Source organism: Cryptotermes secundus, unplaced genomic scaffold, assembly GCF_002891405.2.
Source record: "Cryptotermes secundus unplaced genomic scaffold, Csec_1.0 scaffold1033, whole genome shotgun sequence".
In the NCBI taxonomy this organism is placed as follows: Eukaryota; Metazoa; Arthropoda; class Insecta; order Blattodea; family Kalotermitidae; genus Cryptotermes; species Cryptotermes secundus.
Window position 1 is genome coordinate 785,981 of NW_019723917.1, and position 20,330 is coordinate 806,310.

Genomic DNA, 20,330 nt, shown 5'->3' on the forward strand with positions numbered 1-20,330 from the left:
GCACACACACACACATACCCAGCAGGTCCAGCAGTATAACACACGCAGTCACAGGAGCAAGACGCAACACAGAGCACAATACACGATAGTGAAAGAGTGCTCCAACAGAAGATGATAGAAGTGACTCGCGTAATGAAACACGACGTAGGAATGAAATATCCTGTACAATTTTAATATTTTAACACTTAACATTTATCAGTATATATGATAAATATATATTTTAGTTATTTTAGTATGTATAGACAAGGCATGCAATGAACTAGTTTGTCGTGGATAGGATCAGCACCTGAAGATGGCACTTTTGTGCCGAAACATGTAGTGCGAGTGAGAAGAGGGGATAGATGAATGTATGCACTAGAAGACGGATAAAATAAATCATGAAGAAACAGGTTTCTTGGCCGATAAGAGTCTGGTGATATTTAACTGAACATAAAACAAGATTTTCGTGCCACACTTCAGTGAAACCCGCTATCCCGTCAGACGAAATTTTAAAAGCTCGTTAAGTTCCCGTCAGAAGGCAAATGTCAAGTGGAACACAGGAAACAATAAGACGTAAGAATACAATTGAATTGCATTGGCGGGATCCAACTCCTGTCAACGTTCTGCTTAGTAACCTCATGTCTCTAGGAGACCTCTGAGCTAAATTACAGGCCCTTTCCCGCCCAAGTAGTCTCCAGTGCCTCTGGTGGATGGGGGAAGCATCAAGGTCCCGAGGGCCGACCTCGTTGGCTCTACGGGGGCTGATGGCACGCACCGTTACCGGTAGGGTATGGCGACAGTAGAAATTAAAGGGGGATGCACAATGGACCAATAACTGGCCTAACTTAATGGGGAAACCCACCCCCTCTCATAATACGAATACGAACATTGTACAGCACGTGACGTATCCGTAACCCAAATGCTCCATCCAAGTAACAGCTGTTCATTGGGACTAATTGTTTTTGTATATTATGCGAAAATCATAATTTCCTTTTGAAAATATGGTATCTGTTGCAGCCACACTTACGTACAGGGAATTCACCAAATGTAAATTAGGTTTAATAAAAAAAATAGCTTAAACATATTATCTACTTGCACTGAAACATTAGACAATATTTTAAAATTCCAGTATCCTGGAACATTACTAGCGGTCATGAATGATAACACTGTCTGGGGTTTGTCTTGCGACGCTCTCATTAGCTCAGAATATACAGTGTCGAATGGCAGGATAATTGGTGAATTATTAGTGGGAAAGAATTTGGAAGGAAATGGGTGTCGTTCATCCCAGTATTTGGCTGGTGGAACTGAGGAAATCCACGAGGAAACCTCAGAGAGGGCAGTAGATAGATGTTATGTTCGGACAGAAGTTCGAACTGAGAATCTCCGGAGTACATTTACAGACGTTATAGGGATACGAACCTGCTCGGTCAGGAATGAAATTCACAGAAGGATGAACTGAGATGAGAGCATTATAGTTTTAGGCTAATGTAATTAATTTGGGATATCGTGAAGACCTCAAAACGTCTGCTTTCCTGCTGCACGGACATTAACGTCAATATTCCGTTGTTAACGCTTTATTTATGTAAAGCAAATTCATAACGCGGCAACCAAAGGTATTTCAGTTCATAGGTTATTTAGATGGGCTCGCGGGCCATTAGATTATATCCTATTTTAGCCAATTTTTTTTATTGTTAACAATTGTAAATGTAACAGAAACTATATTATATTTAAGCATCCTCTTACATTCCACACTTCTATATGTTTAATATAAATTCCGTCGTAAATGCAACACTTTATTGTAGTTCTTTTCCCCCTTCTTTCACACTACATGTTTCGGCCGCAACCGGCCATCATCAGGTGTATTTCACTTCACGTAGCTGTCACACTGCACTCAATATTAACATTTAAACTCCAGATTCCAATTGTTCATTGCTCTGTCATCAATAGGCACCCTATATCCCAGAACTCCCCTTGTCGATATTTGTCAATTATGTTTAAAACCTTTATTAATATTCATAAATTTAAATTTTAAACCAATCGACGTGTGAATATTAATAAAGATTTTAAACACAATTGACAAAAGCGACAAGGGGAGTTCTGGAATATGGGGTGCCGATTGACGACAGAAAACGAACAATTGGAATCTGGAGTTTAAATGTTAATATTGAGTGCAGTGTGACAGCTACGTGAAGTGAAATACACCTGATGATGGCCGGTTGCAGCCGAAACATGCAGTGAGAAAGAAAGGGGAAAAGAACTACAATAAAGTGTTGCATTTACGATGGAATCTATATTATACATATAGTAACAGAAATTGTTAATATTTTTGTCATCAGACAGCGCAATTATTGTTATTATTATTACTATTATTAATTTTATAGAGTAACAATTTAATAAATACAGATTCTGCGTACATCATTTTCAGCATTCTTTACAGCTGTCATGTTTGTAATATGACTTATAAACAAAAATTCTATACATAATTTTTAGGTACATTTATAACACGTCTTCATGAATGCCGTAGCGTAGTTGGTTGAGGCACTATATACTATATGTAGGAAGGTATCGGGTCCAAATCCCGATGAGGTCATCGGATTTTTCAGTTAACTTAATCCTTCCAGCCGCACTGTGGCCCTGTGGCCGACTCAGCCTCTAACAGAAATGAGTACCAGGATTTTTCATTGGAGGGGGGAAGAGCGGTCGGCATCTAAGGCTGAAAACCTCACCGCCATCCGTGAGCCGATTGTCTAGAAAATGTAAGAGCCTCGACGTCTGACAAACCTGTGGGCCTTACCGGCCTGTTAGAGGGATAGCTTTATTTTTTTAAATAAAATTTATATACTTTTCCTCAGTGGTTTATCAGTTGCAGATGTAAAACAAAATATTAAAGAAAACATTCATACTTCTGTCAAGTCGTTATTTTACGATTTACAAAATATTACGTCATGCATATTTCTTGCCATACACAGAACGCTGTTGAATGTTCATAATACAGATATTTAAATCTGCCTTGTGTACAATGATTTGTGTTTCAGTTTTAAGTTTCGTGTAAATTATCGAGAATAATGGGTCGATACAGATGTAATTGAAATTCACCTGACAATACAGACCCTAGTAACAAGTTTAAATATATCTGAATGGTTTTAGTGATTTGGAATAGAGGAACAAACAAGCCTTGTTACCCACCATGCTTTAATTTGTCATATTTGTGCCAACACACTGAGACTACTCATTCCAACTGCTAACAACATTGTCAGATGAAACAGAAACGAACATCTCAAAGATATACATGACGTCACCATGACTGTCAGCCACTAAGGCCCCAAGCATGCGTAACTCCATTTCATAAACATATACATGTCATGTTAATCGGAAATGTGTTGGCGAGAAGCTAATCTCCTTCCAGTCAGTGTGTTGGAACGGTATATTTACCACAGACGCAATAACACGACTCTGCTTGGCAAAATTAATATCTTACGGACCTTCAACATTACAGGCGAGATGCTGTTATGAATCAGCAGAATTCAGTAAGAATGTGGCTTGCCTACCGCAGCAATTTCATTTCCTCGCATGTATTGAACCTCCAAGTTCAATCTTGTGGTATAGCTTTTACTGAAGTTACAACCATGTCATTGTGTGTTCCAGTCGCACATGGTACATTCACTCACACCACCACCCTAGGTTATATAAACTTGTGTCGTAAACTCTAGTTGCCATGGTTACTTGTGTATTTGTTGGCGGGCACGTAGCCAGGAAGGAAGTTATGGCCTATATGCTTTCAAACATTACAACATGTACTGCACAACTATAAATTTATGATCACATTTCTGTGTATAATTTTTAGTACAAATTTCGATAATGTTAAATTTGTCAGATAAGAAATATCACTGTCACCATGTTGCAAATGTTAACATTTAAACAGGGTCCATACACAGTTTATAGGTATGTTTAATGCAGAATTTCAAATTCTCAGCTTTAACTGTTCATTAATTACCAAACCAAATGCTACACATAGATTAAAACGGGTGAAAAATACAAATTTATTTATTGAAAACACGAGCATTATTTATGTAGAACTGACTGTCGTAAATTTTATTTGAACCCGGATGTGACAGATTCTAAAGGATCCTGACAATTGTGTATAACACTAAGGATTACTGGATTTTTCAGGTTTGTTCATCGTATGGTGGGGCACACAATAGCATAATTGGTTGAGGCAATATGATACAAGCAGGAAGGTCGCGGGTTCAAATCCCAATGAGGAATAGTGGAGGGCTCTCGTGAACACAGGAATGAAAATCCTGGCTCCATAAAATGTTGGGGAAATTCTTGAGCAGTTGAGCGATTGGCCGCTTCTCAAGGACTCAGCTACATGGGGTTAGTTTGGATGAGCAGGTGGGCAGGCGGGCGGGAGGGCAGGCAATTGCTTTTAAGCGCTGTAATTTACGTTTTTCGCTGAAGGTGAGTGAACAACTGTCGCACCAATACGAAGTTTCTGTTTGGTACCTAAGAATACCCTGCGTGTTGTTTACTGTAGAAGGGTCAACAATATTACTAGCACTGTTTAAAATACATAAAATTCAATAAAATTGTGATCGCGTGGTCCTGAGTCCGAATAGCGCTGTGCGCCGGTGGGCTTTTTCCTCTGTCTTCATGGTCGGGCTGTACTACATGCAAGGAATGTATCGGGTATCGAAGATATTTGCCATATTGCAATAAGTTCTGAGTGGGATCAGACAAAGTTCCTTAATTCATAACAAGGGAAAATTACGTACTTTAATACATTTCATTGAAACAGTCTGGACAGGATACTAGTTGCTGAACTCGGTACCTTTCTTCAAGAATTGACAACTTGGCCAATGATTTCATTGCAGATATTCTGGTCACTGGACAAATTAACGTTTTCACACTGCGACCCATTATCAATATCAGAAGGTGGAACATAATGAGTGTTGCTGACACATATTTATAAGCTCTATTGGAAAGGTAAGGGGACGCGACAGCGTAGTTGGTTGAGGCACCACGCTACAAGCCGGAAGGTCGCGGGTTCGAATCCCGATGAGGTCATTGTTTTTTTTCAATTCACCTAATCCTTCAACCCACACCATGGCCCTTGGATCGACAGCCTCTAAAAGAAATGAGTACCAGGAATTAATTAAACAATTTTCCTGGGGAGTAAAGCGCGGCCGGCGCGTAAGGCTGACAATCTTACCGCCATCTTTGAGCCGATTGTCTAGATAATGTGGGACCCTCAACGTCTCACAACCCTATGGGCCTTCACGGACTGTTACAGGGATAGCTTTACTTTTATTAAAAAGGTAAAGCTCTTCCTGTAACAGGCCGTGAAGGCCCATATGTTTGTCAGACGTCGAGGCTTCCACATTTTCTATACTATTGGCTCACAGATGACAGTGAGGTTGTCAGCCTTACACGCCGGCCGCCTTTGACTCCCAGGAAGATTCTTGGTAATCATTTCTGTTAGAGGCTGATTGGACCTCATGGCCATAGTGCGGCTGGAAGGATTAGGTCAATTGAAAACAAAATCCACCTCATCGGGATTCGAACCCGCGACCTTCCGACTTGTAGCGTAGTGCCTCAACCAACTACGCTACTTCGTGCTTATAAGCTCTATTATCTTTCTAAGAGGTAAATGTGTAATGGATTTTTAAACTTACGTCGGAATTTGTATAGTGGTTCTTAATACCATATTTCAATACAGCCGTTTCATTCTGACATAAGCATTCGGGAGGGCAGAGGGTCAGTGGATTATCTGGTGATGCTGTACTGTAGTACCCAGGAAGAATGGAAGGAAACAGGTATGGCCGCATATCTTAAGACACCGGAGGGACTGACAGAAACCTCGAAATACTTCAACAAATGAAGAACATGTCCTCCTGAGGTTCGAGTCGATCAACTCTGAACGCATTACAATTGAGAGAAGCTGCTCATTGTCAAACAATCGGGCCAATGAAGAGTACAATAGCAGGTATTTGCGAAAAGTCCTTCATACGAATAAAATGAAACTCAAGTGGATCGACAATAATCGATGAATATTAAAGAACCAATTGTAGACGTGGCCTGATCACCTATTCGAATAGCTGTTTAGAACTGAGTAGTATGCCGTAATTGCATTTCTGTATGGCTCTGTGGTCGTTATTTCTGATTTCGATATGGACGAGTAATTCACCTGAAGTGCTCTTGTTTGCATGCATGAACTGAGGAACTATTTCTCCATATGTACAAGAGTGTGCAGCACTTCAGGATGTCTGAACAGAATGTTCACAACAATGTCTGTACATGCGCGATATAAAGTCGCCGTGGAATGGAGGAAATTCATACTGAGGATTTCAGAATTTGCAAATAAGACATAAAAGTCTGTAACGATACGTTTCCTCGTCATCGTCAAATCTTCCTAGCGACCAGCTGTATGGACTGGAGCTAAGAGAATAGGGGTTCTCCCTGAGTATAGAAATAGAGTCCAGTCTCATAAACGTCGTTTCAAATAACATTCTGGACGACGGATAATCTAAGAAAATTAACCACTTTACTAGGAATTGTACTAAAAATATTGCTCGTAAAAATTGTAGTTCTCCCGGCGATTAATGAAGTCATGAGACGTATAGGGGAATGGAGGTTTAGCTCAGCTCTTCTTTAAACTTTGCACTAGATTTAGATGGGTATTTACATGAGGATGAATTTGGAATGCGTGGATGTGCATCAGCGGCACATCCGTCTCGAACAACCGGACAAGTCGGCCGTAGCTGAACACAGCATCGATCTGGGACACCGCATTCAGCTTCAGAATACCTCCATCCTCGCCACCAAGACCCGCTATATGGATCGCATCATTAGGGAGGCAATCGAGATTGAACTGCATCCAGGAAATATGAACAGAGAGGGGGGGTTTTGTCTCAGCAAGTCTTGGAAACCTCTCATCTGTTCTCTTAAAAAACCCCCACCGGGATATGACGCCAGATCCAGAAGACCACACAGGCCATGACCAACCAACATAACAACCACCCCCACCCCCCTCAGCTAACGGATTAGTGCCCAGCCTTTAACCTTGCCTTTCTCTCCCCTACACAAAAACCACGCTTGTCCCAGCTCCCTTTCCCCTACCCCTCCCACACTACTGCTTTCACTTGTATACTTGCCCTTCCCCCTTCACCCTCACTGCTCTCACATAGCATGTATATTCCCAAACAGTCTGCTTTTACCGGTTCTCACGGTCTCTTCGCTTGCAGAATTCTTATATTTTCTTCTACCCTGAAGATGGAGGCGATACGTTCCTCCGAAACGTCGGTTAACACCACTTATACACGGTGCAAAATCCCAAAAGACTGCTTTCTTTATAATAGGCATATTGGTAAGGACCAGGGATTCTTTTTCCATGAGTAAATCGGACGGGCATGAAGCTGACCACTTACCTCCATCTAGTACAGACTTGAAGAACGCACGGTATTATAAGCACGTCATCTCAGAGAAATCAGTGCCGATTTTTAGAACCGGTTTGGATTTATTCAGTTCAGGATCACGTGGTGCACTTATGTTTTGACAGTTATGAACTTTCAGGTTTAGCATCAAGGTTCAGCCGAATGGCCATCTGCTGCTGAAGAATGCAATACGAGTCGAACGCTCGGGATTCGTTGCACGGAAGAGAATTTAAGCGAAATGTCTTTATTGCAGGCACGTTAAGTGAAGAAAGCTGACCGTACTCATGAGTAACATGTGACTGCTATATCCGCTTTCTGATATCCACCAATAACCATTTGATCAGAGTAGGCATAATCATTAGGCTACAGGATGAATGACCGATGAATGGTGGTTCGATTCCCTCAGGAGCAAGAGACTAACTCCCCCCAGTTCTGTGCTTCTCTCAGTATTCTGCCAATGGGTATAGGGATCTTATTCCCACAGGCTAAAGCGCGCCGGTTTTCTCAAGTTGACCACTTGCATCCATCTAGCGTCGAGGTTAATGACGCTTAGAACCATACTTCCAATCTGTCACACGTTTTTGTGGCACTTGAGCGGCTGCGTGTTGCCGGGAAGCCGACTCAGACAGCTGTGAGTACTGTAGGTTGCTGCTCCGTTACAATTTGCGACTAGCCTCTGGCTCTGCTATTGAGACGTCATCCTCCATGCATTATGGACACAGATGATTTAAATTATTTTTGTAATGAAGAAGAAAGTAGGCAGGAGATGTAAGGAGCACGTGTGAGCCTCAATTGAAGCTGCTCTCCTAAGACTTATAAGACGCACCCGTTCGGATGCAGCTGCTCATTCCAAATCCCGAAAAAGCAATGAATCAATATCAAAAATGCAGTTTTGGATAGATGTTTCCACTGCTACTATCAAATCAGCTGTAATATTTTCTTTGGAAGACATACACAAAGTGAACTCATAATTGGGAGGTCGTGTCTGTCAGCAGGTTTCATTTCTACAATCGCCTGGCGGTTTTTCGTGCAATTTGATATTAAAGAACATTCGAGAGTTATGTGTTCGGAATATCTGCTGGAAATATGGCTGAGGGTTTCTGTGATTTCCCCTGGTCTCTCATGTCAAATGCTTGGCTGGTACTTAAATTAGACCACAATCACTTCCTTAAACGTAATTTCTAATGCATTATTTAGTCATAAATAATTAAGCGCTACATAAACAGAGTTACTGAGAATGTCGTTGATTAAGCTACAAATATACGTATTGTCGCGTGTTGCCTATGTTGCGCGACGAATAACTTTCCACATAGGTCCCGGATTCTGCGAATATTTATTGAACACACGCTTTTACACCCTCGTGAACAATTAGTATCGCTTTCACCGCTTCTGCGGTTCCATTCACGCGATCCATCTAACTCGGCGAATGCGAGGCTTCAACTGGCTCCGGCGGCTGCTATTAAAGGTCGTTACTAGAAGTTATAGTGACGTGTCAATTTTCATAATGACCGACATCTCAGAAAGGCCCTGTATTTTCATAAAGTAGCATCACATGAAGAACACGTGCAGGAACTGCGTACACTTTGTCACGTATTGTACCTGTCCAACCTTGTTTACTGTAACAATACCAAAACACAAAGTAAATTGAATTCTGTATTGTAACAAGTGTCTCTGTGGCAGTGAGGTTCCATTCAGCACTACGTACGTTAGGGAACAGAGATCTCAAATATGTATGTTTTCATAGAAGCCCGGTAATACACATTCGTCCACTGTTTAATAGTCCAAAAATTCTATTTTAAATATTCTGTGTCAAATTGTATACATTATTTTTCAGTAGAAGTCTGTGTACTGATTTGAAAAAATGTAACCTTTTCTGCGCAGTCTCTTTGAGATAAGGAGGGCTTGTGAATGGATATTGCAATCTTGGCAGACTTTGCATGGGAAATGGATTCTCTGTGGGGGGCACAATCTCTATTAAGGCGTTTTTATTCTAACGTAACATTGTTCGCAATTCAGTAGCGCCCTCTACTGTTATTGCTGTACATGTTAGTCAGACAGAATGGCTTAGAGTTCATTGTGTGTGACAGGTTACTAACAACAGTCTAGCAACATCTTAATTTAAGAAAGTACTGCAGCGGATGTGGTGCTAACTTCTAGACTGTTCGTTACAGAAACAAGTTATTCCAAATATCGTATTCTTGTTGTCGTGTGTTTTTATCCATTCTCTTTATAACATTCTCAAAGTGAATGCATAAAGTGGAAGAATCTGGCTTTTCCGTCAGTCTGTCTTCATTTTATTCTTATTTATATTGTCACCCATTCGTGACTAACAATAATGAGTTCTGGATTTGATGATTGGATTTATTGGCACTTCTTTACAATTACAGTCAATTGTAACAGCTCTCACATTAAATTCCTTGATGCCGTATGAAGAATCTCTTACTCCTTGAATTGACGAATGACCCCGTTTTATATAGCTGCTAGGCGGCCGGTATAGAAGTCATGTTGAACAGTTCCTCTATTCTTCTGTGTTATCTCATGAATGACTTTGTTAGTAGCCGTTGCCGCGGGAACAGGTGCTAGCTAACCGTTCCCTAGAAAAATGACTTCCGCTTCTACTGTTACCCCGGTTTTAGGCAGTTTTTACTGAGCCGTTGCTCTGAAAATGATCATATTCTTTACAATATTTACTTAAATATGCTAGCAATATTTCAAAACATACAACATTTCATAGTAGGACTTCTGATGCAAGATGAACAGGAAAGGATGTGGAAGGAAGTGGTTGTGGCCTAAATGAGACGTTGTCTTCATTTACATTGAGGCTTTGGGGCAATTAGAAGAGGTGGTGTTCCCGTCGGGATTCAAATCAGACACCTACCCAATAGAAGTCAGAAGTGTTGCCACCTGAGCCAACTGTCTCGATGTCCGAATGTTTCAATTCGAGAGTGGATGGAAGTGATTTTGTTGACATTTATATTCTGTCGACCAGTATCAGTTTTGGTTAAAATCCTGTATTAGTAAAGCCACTTTGCCTGGAGCCTTGCGAGATTCTTAACATGTAGCCTACTTCGTAGCGATCTCAAGAAATACTCGCCTGAACGAAAATGTATCTTGAACGAACGATTTACGAAGTAATTATACTGGAGTAGATCAATACGTTGACGCTGATCATTCTGAGCCCTTATTTATTTGGATGATTATAGATGACCATGAAATTTATTTCTAATTAATTCTCGGTAATTTTAATTCCAAAAGTCTTATGCTTCGATATTACTGGAACTTTATTGTGATATTTAATATCGTATTTCACTGTCTGGGACGTGCAATACGGTGTTTGTGTTGAAATTTTCTAGATTCTGGCAGGAGCAAGGAGTCCGGAGCTCTGACGTTTACGAGCAGTCATAAATTTAGCTCGGGTACAGGGAACCGGACGCGCCTAAAAGGACAGGTCAGAGCTTGTTACAGTTGCCTGTGAATGAGGGCCAGTATGATTGAGTTGCCTCGTTCAAGCTTTCTTGCGGAAGATGGAATGAAATGTATATGTCCACACCATGCAGAATTCGAATTCTTTCGAATTCCCGGCGTGGGGTGTGCAAGCCATTCCACAAAAGAGACTTTCACCATATTCCGAACTGAACGGACGTGACCCTTGCACGCTCCGGGACCTAGCTTGCAGATCGTGTAACGCTATAACTTAAAGCATAAGGATACATAAAATTAACAGTGGTTTGGAGAATAAAAAGGTGAATAAACGTCAATTGGATCAGCTCCCAGAATACCGCTTTCTTCGGCATCGCTACCTGAGTCTCATGCAAACCGACCCAGCTAGTTTCCCGTACCTATACCGATTTTCCTTAGTTTGATCTGTGAGGTCAACTTGCAGTGATCATCATACACTGTCCTAATGTAGAAACAGGTGTAGCAGGGATAGCACCATTCCGACTGAGCTAACATAAACAAAGGCGGGTTGGAAAAGATCGGTGTTAACTTTTTATGTAAAATATAGGATTTTCAGTAACTATGAATTGCATGTAAAATCCACACTTCATGTATTCTCTCGGCTGTTTTCGCAAAAAAAAAAAAAAACTTCTGTTCATAGCTAGTGAACGGATTCACGGACACTTTTATTAGAACTTTTAAAAGAACTTTAAATTTTGAACTGAAATTCTAAAATCAAATTGACGAGCGTATGTTGGCGAGATTTTAATCAAAACTAACAGGCTGGTGTTTTAGATTTTGGATTGTGTGCAGTGTGACAGCTACGTAGTGAAGAATACACCTGATGATGGCCAGTTACGGCCGAAACATGTAGTAGAGAGGAAGAAAAGACAAAGAACTACAAGCAAATAAATTGTTGCAATCATGACGGCATTTGTATTATTACATATAGAAGTTCGAGTCCCGGTAGAAACAAATATTTTCTTTTCTACATATCCAGACCGGCTCTGGTGCCCAACCAGCCTCCTACGCAATGGGAACCGGGGCTCCTTTCTGGGGATAAAGCGGTAGGGGCGTGAAGCTGATCACTTACCACCAAATAGTGTGGATATTATTAACTTTACCTGCCAACAAAGTATAGATTGTAGAATATGCAAGCAGTATCAAAAGTAAACAAAAGTCCAAATATAATAATAATAATAATAATAATAATAATAATAATCTTGTAGTTGAAATAATTCTGTGGGTACGACTTCCGTCCACAAGCCAGCAAGTTAGCCCACATGAATGTCACATGAGAGAAAACTAGGAAAGTTGATTGAAAGCTAGAATGATTGTGATCATCAAAATAGAAGTTGAAGCCCAACTCAATTAACGAGGATATATATTAGCATGCGTGACTAGGGAGTGAGATTATAATAAATCAAGCGCCCACTGAACAAATTCACGCACTTGCCCATGGCGGTAACGATGAAACACGCACACTTGTCCTCTGCTGATTGCATCGCTTTCAGTTTAAGCAAATAATATAACAAAGGCTGCCATTAAACTAAAGCAACAAATAATAGGCACGTTTACAAGTGACAATTTCGAATGATGTGTTTTCAATAATTCCACTTTAACACCTAGGTTCTGAACCTCATGAGTTTTTGTCCCACAGAGGTAGCGATAAAGCTTATAACTTATATACACAAAATATGAGAGATTCTTTGTGTTTTCCCTCAGTTCCTTCAGACTGTATTTTAAAATTACGCCACGAACACTTTCTTACATATTCTTTCCAATTCACAACATTCAATAACTGTCATCCAGTCAATCGACGGTGTCCTTAAGCGAGCGGTGGGCTTCAACTGTAACGATAGCCGTGTTTGTCTTGAATGTTTAAAGTCAGGAAATAAATTGCCTTCTAACAAGTTTATGCGTCACTTGCTTAAACAAATATCGGTGAGTGTATGTCTGCCTGTTGGTTTGTCTGTCAACTGGTATATATTAATCCTCAACAATTCTCACTGGATTTCGATTAAATTTGACACTGAATATCTGGATCAAAATCTGGCGATACAATTTTATTTTGAACCACATCGGCACACTGTAATTCGTACTCTACATGAAGTTGAGATTGGCAATTATAAACATTCCTAAAATCTGCTCTTTGTAAAAGTAAAAAGGTCAATACAATAAAACAGAAACATCATTAAAATCTGTAACTGTAATTTGATTAGTCTTTTTCGTTATATATTGTGCATTTTCAAAGAAATGCAAAGACATAATTATGTATGGGCAATGTTAATTTATTGGTGGAGGAAAAAATGTCGTAAACAAACAAAGAAACTCTTATATACGTTACTAAGGAGGTTCGTCTAAAAATAAACGCACAGAGATCTAAGTATACGTTCATAGTACGGTACTTGAGTATCCTGGTGCATTAGTTGATCTTCATATATATATTGTCACGTAACTGAGTGACTTTAAACGGGGTATGGACCGAAAATTGGATTTATTTAACACTTACATAACGTAACTGCAAGCAAGGATTATGCCGTCACTGTTTTACACACTTCAAAAATCACTGTAACCACATCACACATAAAGTCTTCTCAGTTTGCTATGTTTTCACCAGTCGTTGCCTGGTGAGGGATCGCAACAATGTCCTCTGCTACCATGCTGACGCTCTTACTAACTGTCGACTGTCCCATAATTAGCACATTGATCCAACTGTTCTGTTTGTAAAATTTGGGGGCACACCGCACAGAAAACACAATTCCTCTCTTGCTGTATCCAATTGCCATGGAAACGCGCTTGTCTGCGAAGCCGTCACTTAGTACGGGTTGCTGTATATTTGCTTATCTCGCCGTCGTTGGCCACCAACGACCACAATATATATATATAGAATGTCCCAGACTTCGGGAGGGTGTTTCTTATGTTAAAGGAATATAACCCAAAACACCTATGTCCAAAGTTGAACGGTTACGGAGATAATGGCCAGAGGATTGCGAAACTTTGACAGGTGTTACACACTTGTTGATTTCCAAATACATATTAAAACTGGCAGGAATATGTGGTTTCTCTAATGTTAATAATGTACGTAACATAAGACTAACTTGTGAGTGATATGAAGCCATTAAATTTAACTGCAAAAAAACTCGCACACCATGTCATAGTTGTCGTTGGGTTCCAAGCACTATACATGACACATGAATCGCAAGAACTGACGTAACATGGTTGACTGCGCATTCTGGTATGCATGTGTGCGCGGCTAGTGTCAGCGTCATCACCGCACTCAAGGACAAACATCGATAAGATTAGTCAACTGACAGGTACAGTGCGTGGACTTGCCAGAAGACCACACTATTCTTTGGCCATTATCTCCGTAACCGTTCAACTTTGGACATAGGTGTTTTGGGTTGTATCGGCATATTTTAACATAAGGAACACCCTCCCGAAGTCTGGCACATTCCTCCTGGGACAGCCTGTATACAGGGTGTAAATAAATATGTTACAACGCCTGTGGTAGATACATGGGTTAAATCTGATCATACTTTCTTAACACACCCATGTCCGGAAAATCTTCCTTTTGGCACTAAGGGTCACAAAAGTTTCCGAGAGGATGCATAAGATTTAGGGGATGTTAACGTTGTTTTACATTATAAAAGATGTTCAAAATGGCGGTCACAAACTTCATTGCATGTTCTGCACGACCTGGCTGTGTTATGCTGAACTCTTTGAAAGACTCCCGGCATTTCCCGGATGGTTCCAGCTGCTACTGCAATTCTTGCCACAAGATCATGTTGTGTCTCCACTGGAGTCTCATCCAGACTTTGCATGTGCCCCCGGAGAAAGAAACCCAGTGGAGTCAAGTCAGAGTAGTGAGGGGGCCAGGTTATTGGGCCTCCACGTCCAAGCCATCTGTTGCCAAAAGTTTCATCCAAATACTCACGGATGACATTAGTGCAGTGTGCCGGGGCGCCATCATGCTGGAACCGCATTTCACGGCAGACTTCCAAAGGCACAACTTGCAGCAGCTCGGGTAAGGTCTCTTGGAAAAATGTTACTTAAAAGTCACCAGTAAGCCGCAGAGGTAAGAGGTATGGATGTCTTTCTTCACATATCAGAGGCCATAGCACGTAAACAAAGAGATTCCGGTCATGGGCGTTTTAAGAAAATATGAACATATTGAACCCATCTGTCTGCCACAGAGCGTTGTAACATATTTATGTACGTATTTACACCTTATCCTTATATATGGCGGAAGGATGACTTTTCAGTAACTTGCTATATGTGCGGTACGTACACCTGACAAAGCCTGGACTGACACAGATCTGTATAGAGTTCACAAGTTAGAATTTTCAGTAACTTGCTGTATGTGCGGTACGTACACCTGACAAAGCCTGGACTGTCATAGAGGATCTGTATAGAATTCAGAAGAAGGAATTTTCAGTAACTTGCTATATATGCGGTACGTACACCTGACAAAGCCTGGACTGTCATAGAGGATCTGTATAGAATTCAGAAGAAGGAATTTTCAGGAACATGCTATGTGTGCGATACGTACAGTTTAAGAAGCTGAAGCGAAACTTGTTCATAAGTGAGAACCCAATCATCTCGTTAGAGAAGATGTTTGTAAGGACTATGATTGCAAGGGTTAACTTGCAAAAAGAATTTCTGGTCGCGATCCTCGAGGGGCATGGCGTCAAGACGAATAGATTGGCATTAAATCGCCAGTCTTAAAGTAAATTTGACTTTGGCCTTGACTTGGATGTGCAATATAGTCTTCAATAACTTCGCAGATTGTTGGTCAAACCACCACTTAGTTCACGCTTTCATGTTAATTCGAAGACATGTTTCGGGCACACAGGGCCATCGTCAAGTATATATATATATANATGCTATGTGTGCGGTACGTACACCTGACAAAGCCTGGACTGTCATAGAGGATCTGTATAGAATTTAGAAGAAAGAATTTTCAGGAACATGCTATGTGTGCGATACGTACAGTTTAAGAAGCTGAAGCGAAACTTGTTCATAAGTGAGAACCCAATCATCTCGTTAGAGAAGATGTTTGTAAGGACTATGATTGCAAGGGTTAACTCGCAAAAAGAATTTCTGGTCGCGATCCTCGAGGGGCATGGCGTCAAGACGAATAGATTGGCATTAAATCGCCAGTCTTAAAGTAAATTTGACTTTGGCCTTGACTTGGATGTGCAATATAGTCTTCAATAACTTCGCAGATTGTTGGTCAAACCACCACTTAGTTCACGCTTTCATGTTAATTCGAAGACATGTTTCGGGCACACAGGGCCATCGTCAAGTATATATATATATATGATATTTGCCTTATTTCTTATAATGTAGTGTACCGAGCTGTACGTCCGAAAGTTTATTATTTAAGAAACCAAATTTATTTCTATTAAAATAATTATATATATATGTTGACTTTAGAATAACTTAAAATTATGTAGAATGTTGTGTTATGTAACGTAGAACTTTGTCTTTTGTTTTTTGTAACGTTGTGTACTGCGTGGATGGTATCTCAGTTTTATGTCTTCCACAGGAGGTCCACACAAACTGGCCACCAGAACACTGTATATCTACAAAACACTGTCTTTTATTGCTGTCATCTTATGGTCTTATTCATAATTAACTGAGGCTAGTTTGCATTTTATTTCCGTGGAAAATACATAATGACATGAATAAGAAATTATTGTTCGTTCAGGGAGAACTGGTTGATAGATCACTGAGACATTTGGAAATCGGTTTGAGCAGAGCATCGTATTGTAAAAGAGTTATAATGTACGTCACAATATTATGCACTCAAGAGTCCAACTTCTGTGTAGTCCATTGGAAGGTAAACCACGTGTTAGAAGAACATATCGCGTCCTCGCTAGTCGAACAATAAACCAGGCTAGAAACTAGTATGAAGCAGATAGCAGCTGCTGTCAGGAAACTGACATGAAGCAAAAGCAATTGCTACCTAATTCATTCTGATTTCTCGCGCGGCTTCTTCTTCGAACCTAAAGGTGTAGGCTACATATTCCTCCGAAAAGTCTGCTCACTTTCAACAGACTACACGGCGTCATATCCCCGAACGTTGAAATCTTCATAACCACCTCTGTAAGAAATTCAGATCCTACATGTTGTGAATTATTTTTATAAAGTAGGTACACGAATTCGGTTCAATTAGATGTATTCAGTTGAATCAACTCGTCGCGTTGCCTTTACTTTGAATCGTATCGGAGCTCAGTACAACCTGTACTGAAGACACGTCTGCAACGTTTCTTTGAACCAAAAGGATAGTAGGATAAAGTTCGCAAAAATTAAGACTGCAACATTTATAAAGGTTAAGTTGCCCCTATACCCAGTTGAGCACTGTATCATGAAGGTGTGCTTCCGTGATTAGTTAGGCAGCACGCCAGGAATGAGTAGATTTTCATGTACCCACTGGTTGTGAGACTGACCGCTTGGCAGAGCTAGTTTGCAGGCGGTTAGGAGGACACAATTCCCTGCCCCTGCTCGGAATAGAACATAGGCTGCCTGGCGCATAGCTTAATACTATACCGAATAATTTGTAATGCCCTTTAATGTGGCCTATACTCGTATTTAACATAGGCAGTGAAATGATGAAGACCCCTGTGTTGTGTAGGCCTGCCACTCTTTACCTCAACGAGCGAGTCCTTTCGGACGATATCGGCCAGAGGAGCAGCTGTACTGACTGAGACTTTCAGGTTTCCAGTAATCCTTTCAGGCCAAGGCTAAAACAGTTATCTGAAACAGACCACGATATTTCATCCCAGAGAGTCCTCTTCTGTTGCTCGTTTCTTTGTAATTTAAAGATGCTGTTTCATCTACAGAGGTTACAGACCTACACGTCGAATCATATGATGAGCAGATAACGGTTTTTGAGGAAGCGTGAGTCACTTGTTTGAAGGCATTCGTCTGTACTTATTTTGTGTTTGTAGGCCATATCCCGCTGCTGTCGTACGTAATTCTGAGGACGGCCGAGAAATTGGACTATAGTAATAATGAAATCAGAAGAATTTGGAAAGAAGAGGTCGTGGCCTAAATTAAGACATTGCCCTGTCACATTCCCGAAGTGACGCTCAAATCCAAGATAATTCACAAATGTGCTATTCGGTATTCCGACTGAAACTCGAAACAGGTACTTCCGGAATGAATGCCGGAAGCATTGCCGCTGGAAAAATCTTCCTCGGAATTTGCGTGACGAGTATGAGGAAACCTATGAAACGTCAACAAAGTAACCGGTATCCTAGCCGAAGTTTAACGTGGGCATCCCATAATGTAAGTCTGCAGCGCAACCACTGTAATAACTTCCTTGTTAAATAAAGCCTGCAGTTGATACAGTTTCGCTAAATTAATTAAAAAGTAACAAATACACCTCGCGAATTGATTGATTACTTCTCTTCCTTATATTTACTCCTTGCCTGGCGTAACTAGTAGATTCTAGTTAATGATTACAAAGCCCAATTTGAGGGGAGAAAAAATTAAATGGAGGTGGATTAAGCGGGTGAGATTTATTGAGTAGGAGGTGTGTGCACGGCGCAGTATCCTGAAAGTTCATTGCAATTCCTACCCGCAGGAACGACGTAAGTGACAGTAACCAAGTGCTTTCAGTTTTGAAAAGAAAAATATCTGTCCATTATTAGTAATCGCTCATGTGACATGAGTACTGTATATCTGTGCCATGTTAAGCTTTCGAAGCAAGAATCATAAATGGTTACTATAGGATTCTGACGATGGTGTATAACACACTGATATATTGGATTTCTGGACTTTATCCATCGTCCTGGTTTTTAAGATAATAAATAAAAACACGACGTTTCGGAAACTGGATCTGTTTCCGTCCTTAGGTGAAGGAAAAGGGAAACACATATTCTGTTGGGTCCGTTAGAAAGAGCTAGCCTCAATCACTGGGCAAACCAATGTCACAAAACGTGAAGATTATAAACACCTGAAACCAGGCTAAGTCCATGAGAGATCCAGATAAACAGATCCAGTTTCCGAAACGTCGTGTTTTTTTTTGTTATCTTAAAAACCAGGACGATGGATAAAGTCCAGAAACCCAATATATCAGCAAGAATCATAAATATATAAATATTTAGAAATCTAGTTCCTGCCTCAAGAAATTAAACGAGGTAGAGCTTAAGGAGCAGTATCGTGTTGAAATCTCAAATAGGTCCACAGCTTTGGAAAACTTGGACACTGATGTGGATGTTAATAAAGCTTCGGAAACTATTAGAGAGAATTTAAAAATTTCACCAAAAGAGAGTCTAGGCACACCGTCATATATCAGAAAATGGCATCTTAATTTCTTTTTTAATTTCATGCATCCTGTTGTGTTATAATCACCAGATCAGTCGTTGTTTACATTCCCTACAGAACGGACAATACTTTGTAAGATGAGGCACCGACTAAATAGTAAGTAATTAATACACTATATCTTCAATACCAAAATCAGTTGTTGATTATAACAAAATTTAATACTATTACTTTCATATCATTTTCAGATTAACATTAATATTTCTACATCTCCATCACGAGCCTCCAATATCAGTTTATTATATTCATTCATTCATTCATTCATCAGTAAGCTGTCAAGACGACAGGTCCACAGTCTCTTCCAAAACAGTTCCCCCACTTGATGTGATCTAGAGCTTCCTCCTTCAAATGAAAATATCCTCTTCTGTCCCCAAGGTCATCCAGAATCATCTTACGTCTTCTTCCTCGTCTTCTGATCACTTCTTTCCGCCCCTCTATCTTTCTTTCAATAACTTCTTTTAGACAGCAGTTTCTGCGTAAAACATGACCAATCCAATTATCCTTCAAGTTTCTTATTTCATGTAGGATATTCCTCTGCTCACTGACTAATTAACACTTCTTCATTTCTCACATAATCGGTCCAACTAATCTCCATCCTTCTCCAACACAACATTTCGAGGCTTTCCAGATATTTCTGATCTACTGCCCTAAGTGTCCGAGTTTCAACCCCATACAAAGCAATGCTCCAAATATAACATTTCACTAGTTACTTTCTCAAATTTAAGTCCAATTTGCTGATAAAAAGATTCTTCTTCTTGCTAAATGCAGCTTTTGCCATGACAATCCTAGATTTAATTTCACACGTACACCTTCCATCATCTGTTAACAAGCTACCCAAATATTTAAAACATTTCACATTCTCCAGTTGTTTTTGGTCTATCTTTATTGTGACTGGGGTTGGTTGTCTCGAAATTTTCATTACTTTTGTTTTCTCCACATTCATTTCCATNATAGCACCTTCCAATTTCAATTAGTCTATCAGTCATACCCTGTAGCACAGTTTCTTCCTTAGCTATTAACACAAGGTCATCTGCATATTTCACAGTTTGAATAAGCTGCCTTCCTAATTTGAAGTCTCCAAGCCCATCCAGAGCTTCCTTGGTAAGGCATTCGCTGTACAATTTGAACAAAATTGGTGATAAACAG

The 20,330-nt window shown here is 40.2% G+C and overlaps 1 protein-coding gene across 2 annotated transcripts in view; it reads left to right on the forward strand.

The window, feature by feature from the left end:
• Nucleotides 1-20,330, forward strand: part of LOC111862167 (mucin-5AC) — a 181,889-nt gene that overhangs the window by 120,295 nt on the left and 41,264 nt on the right. The window lies entirely within an intron of this gene.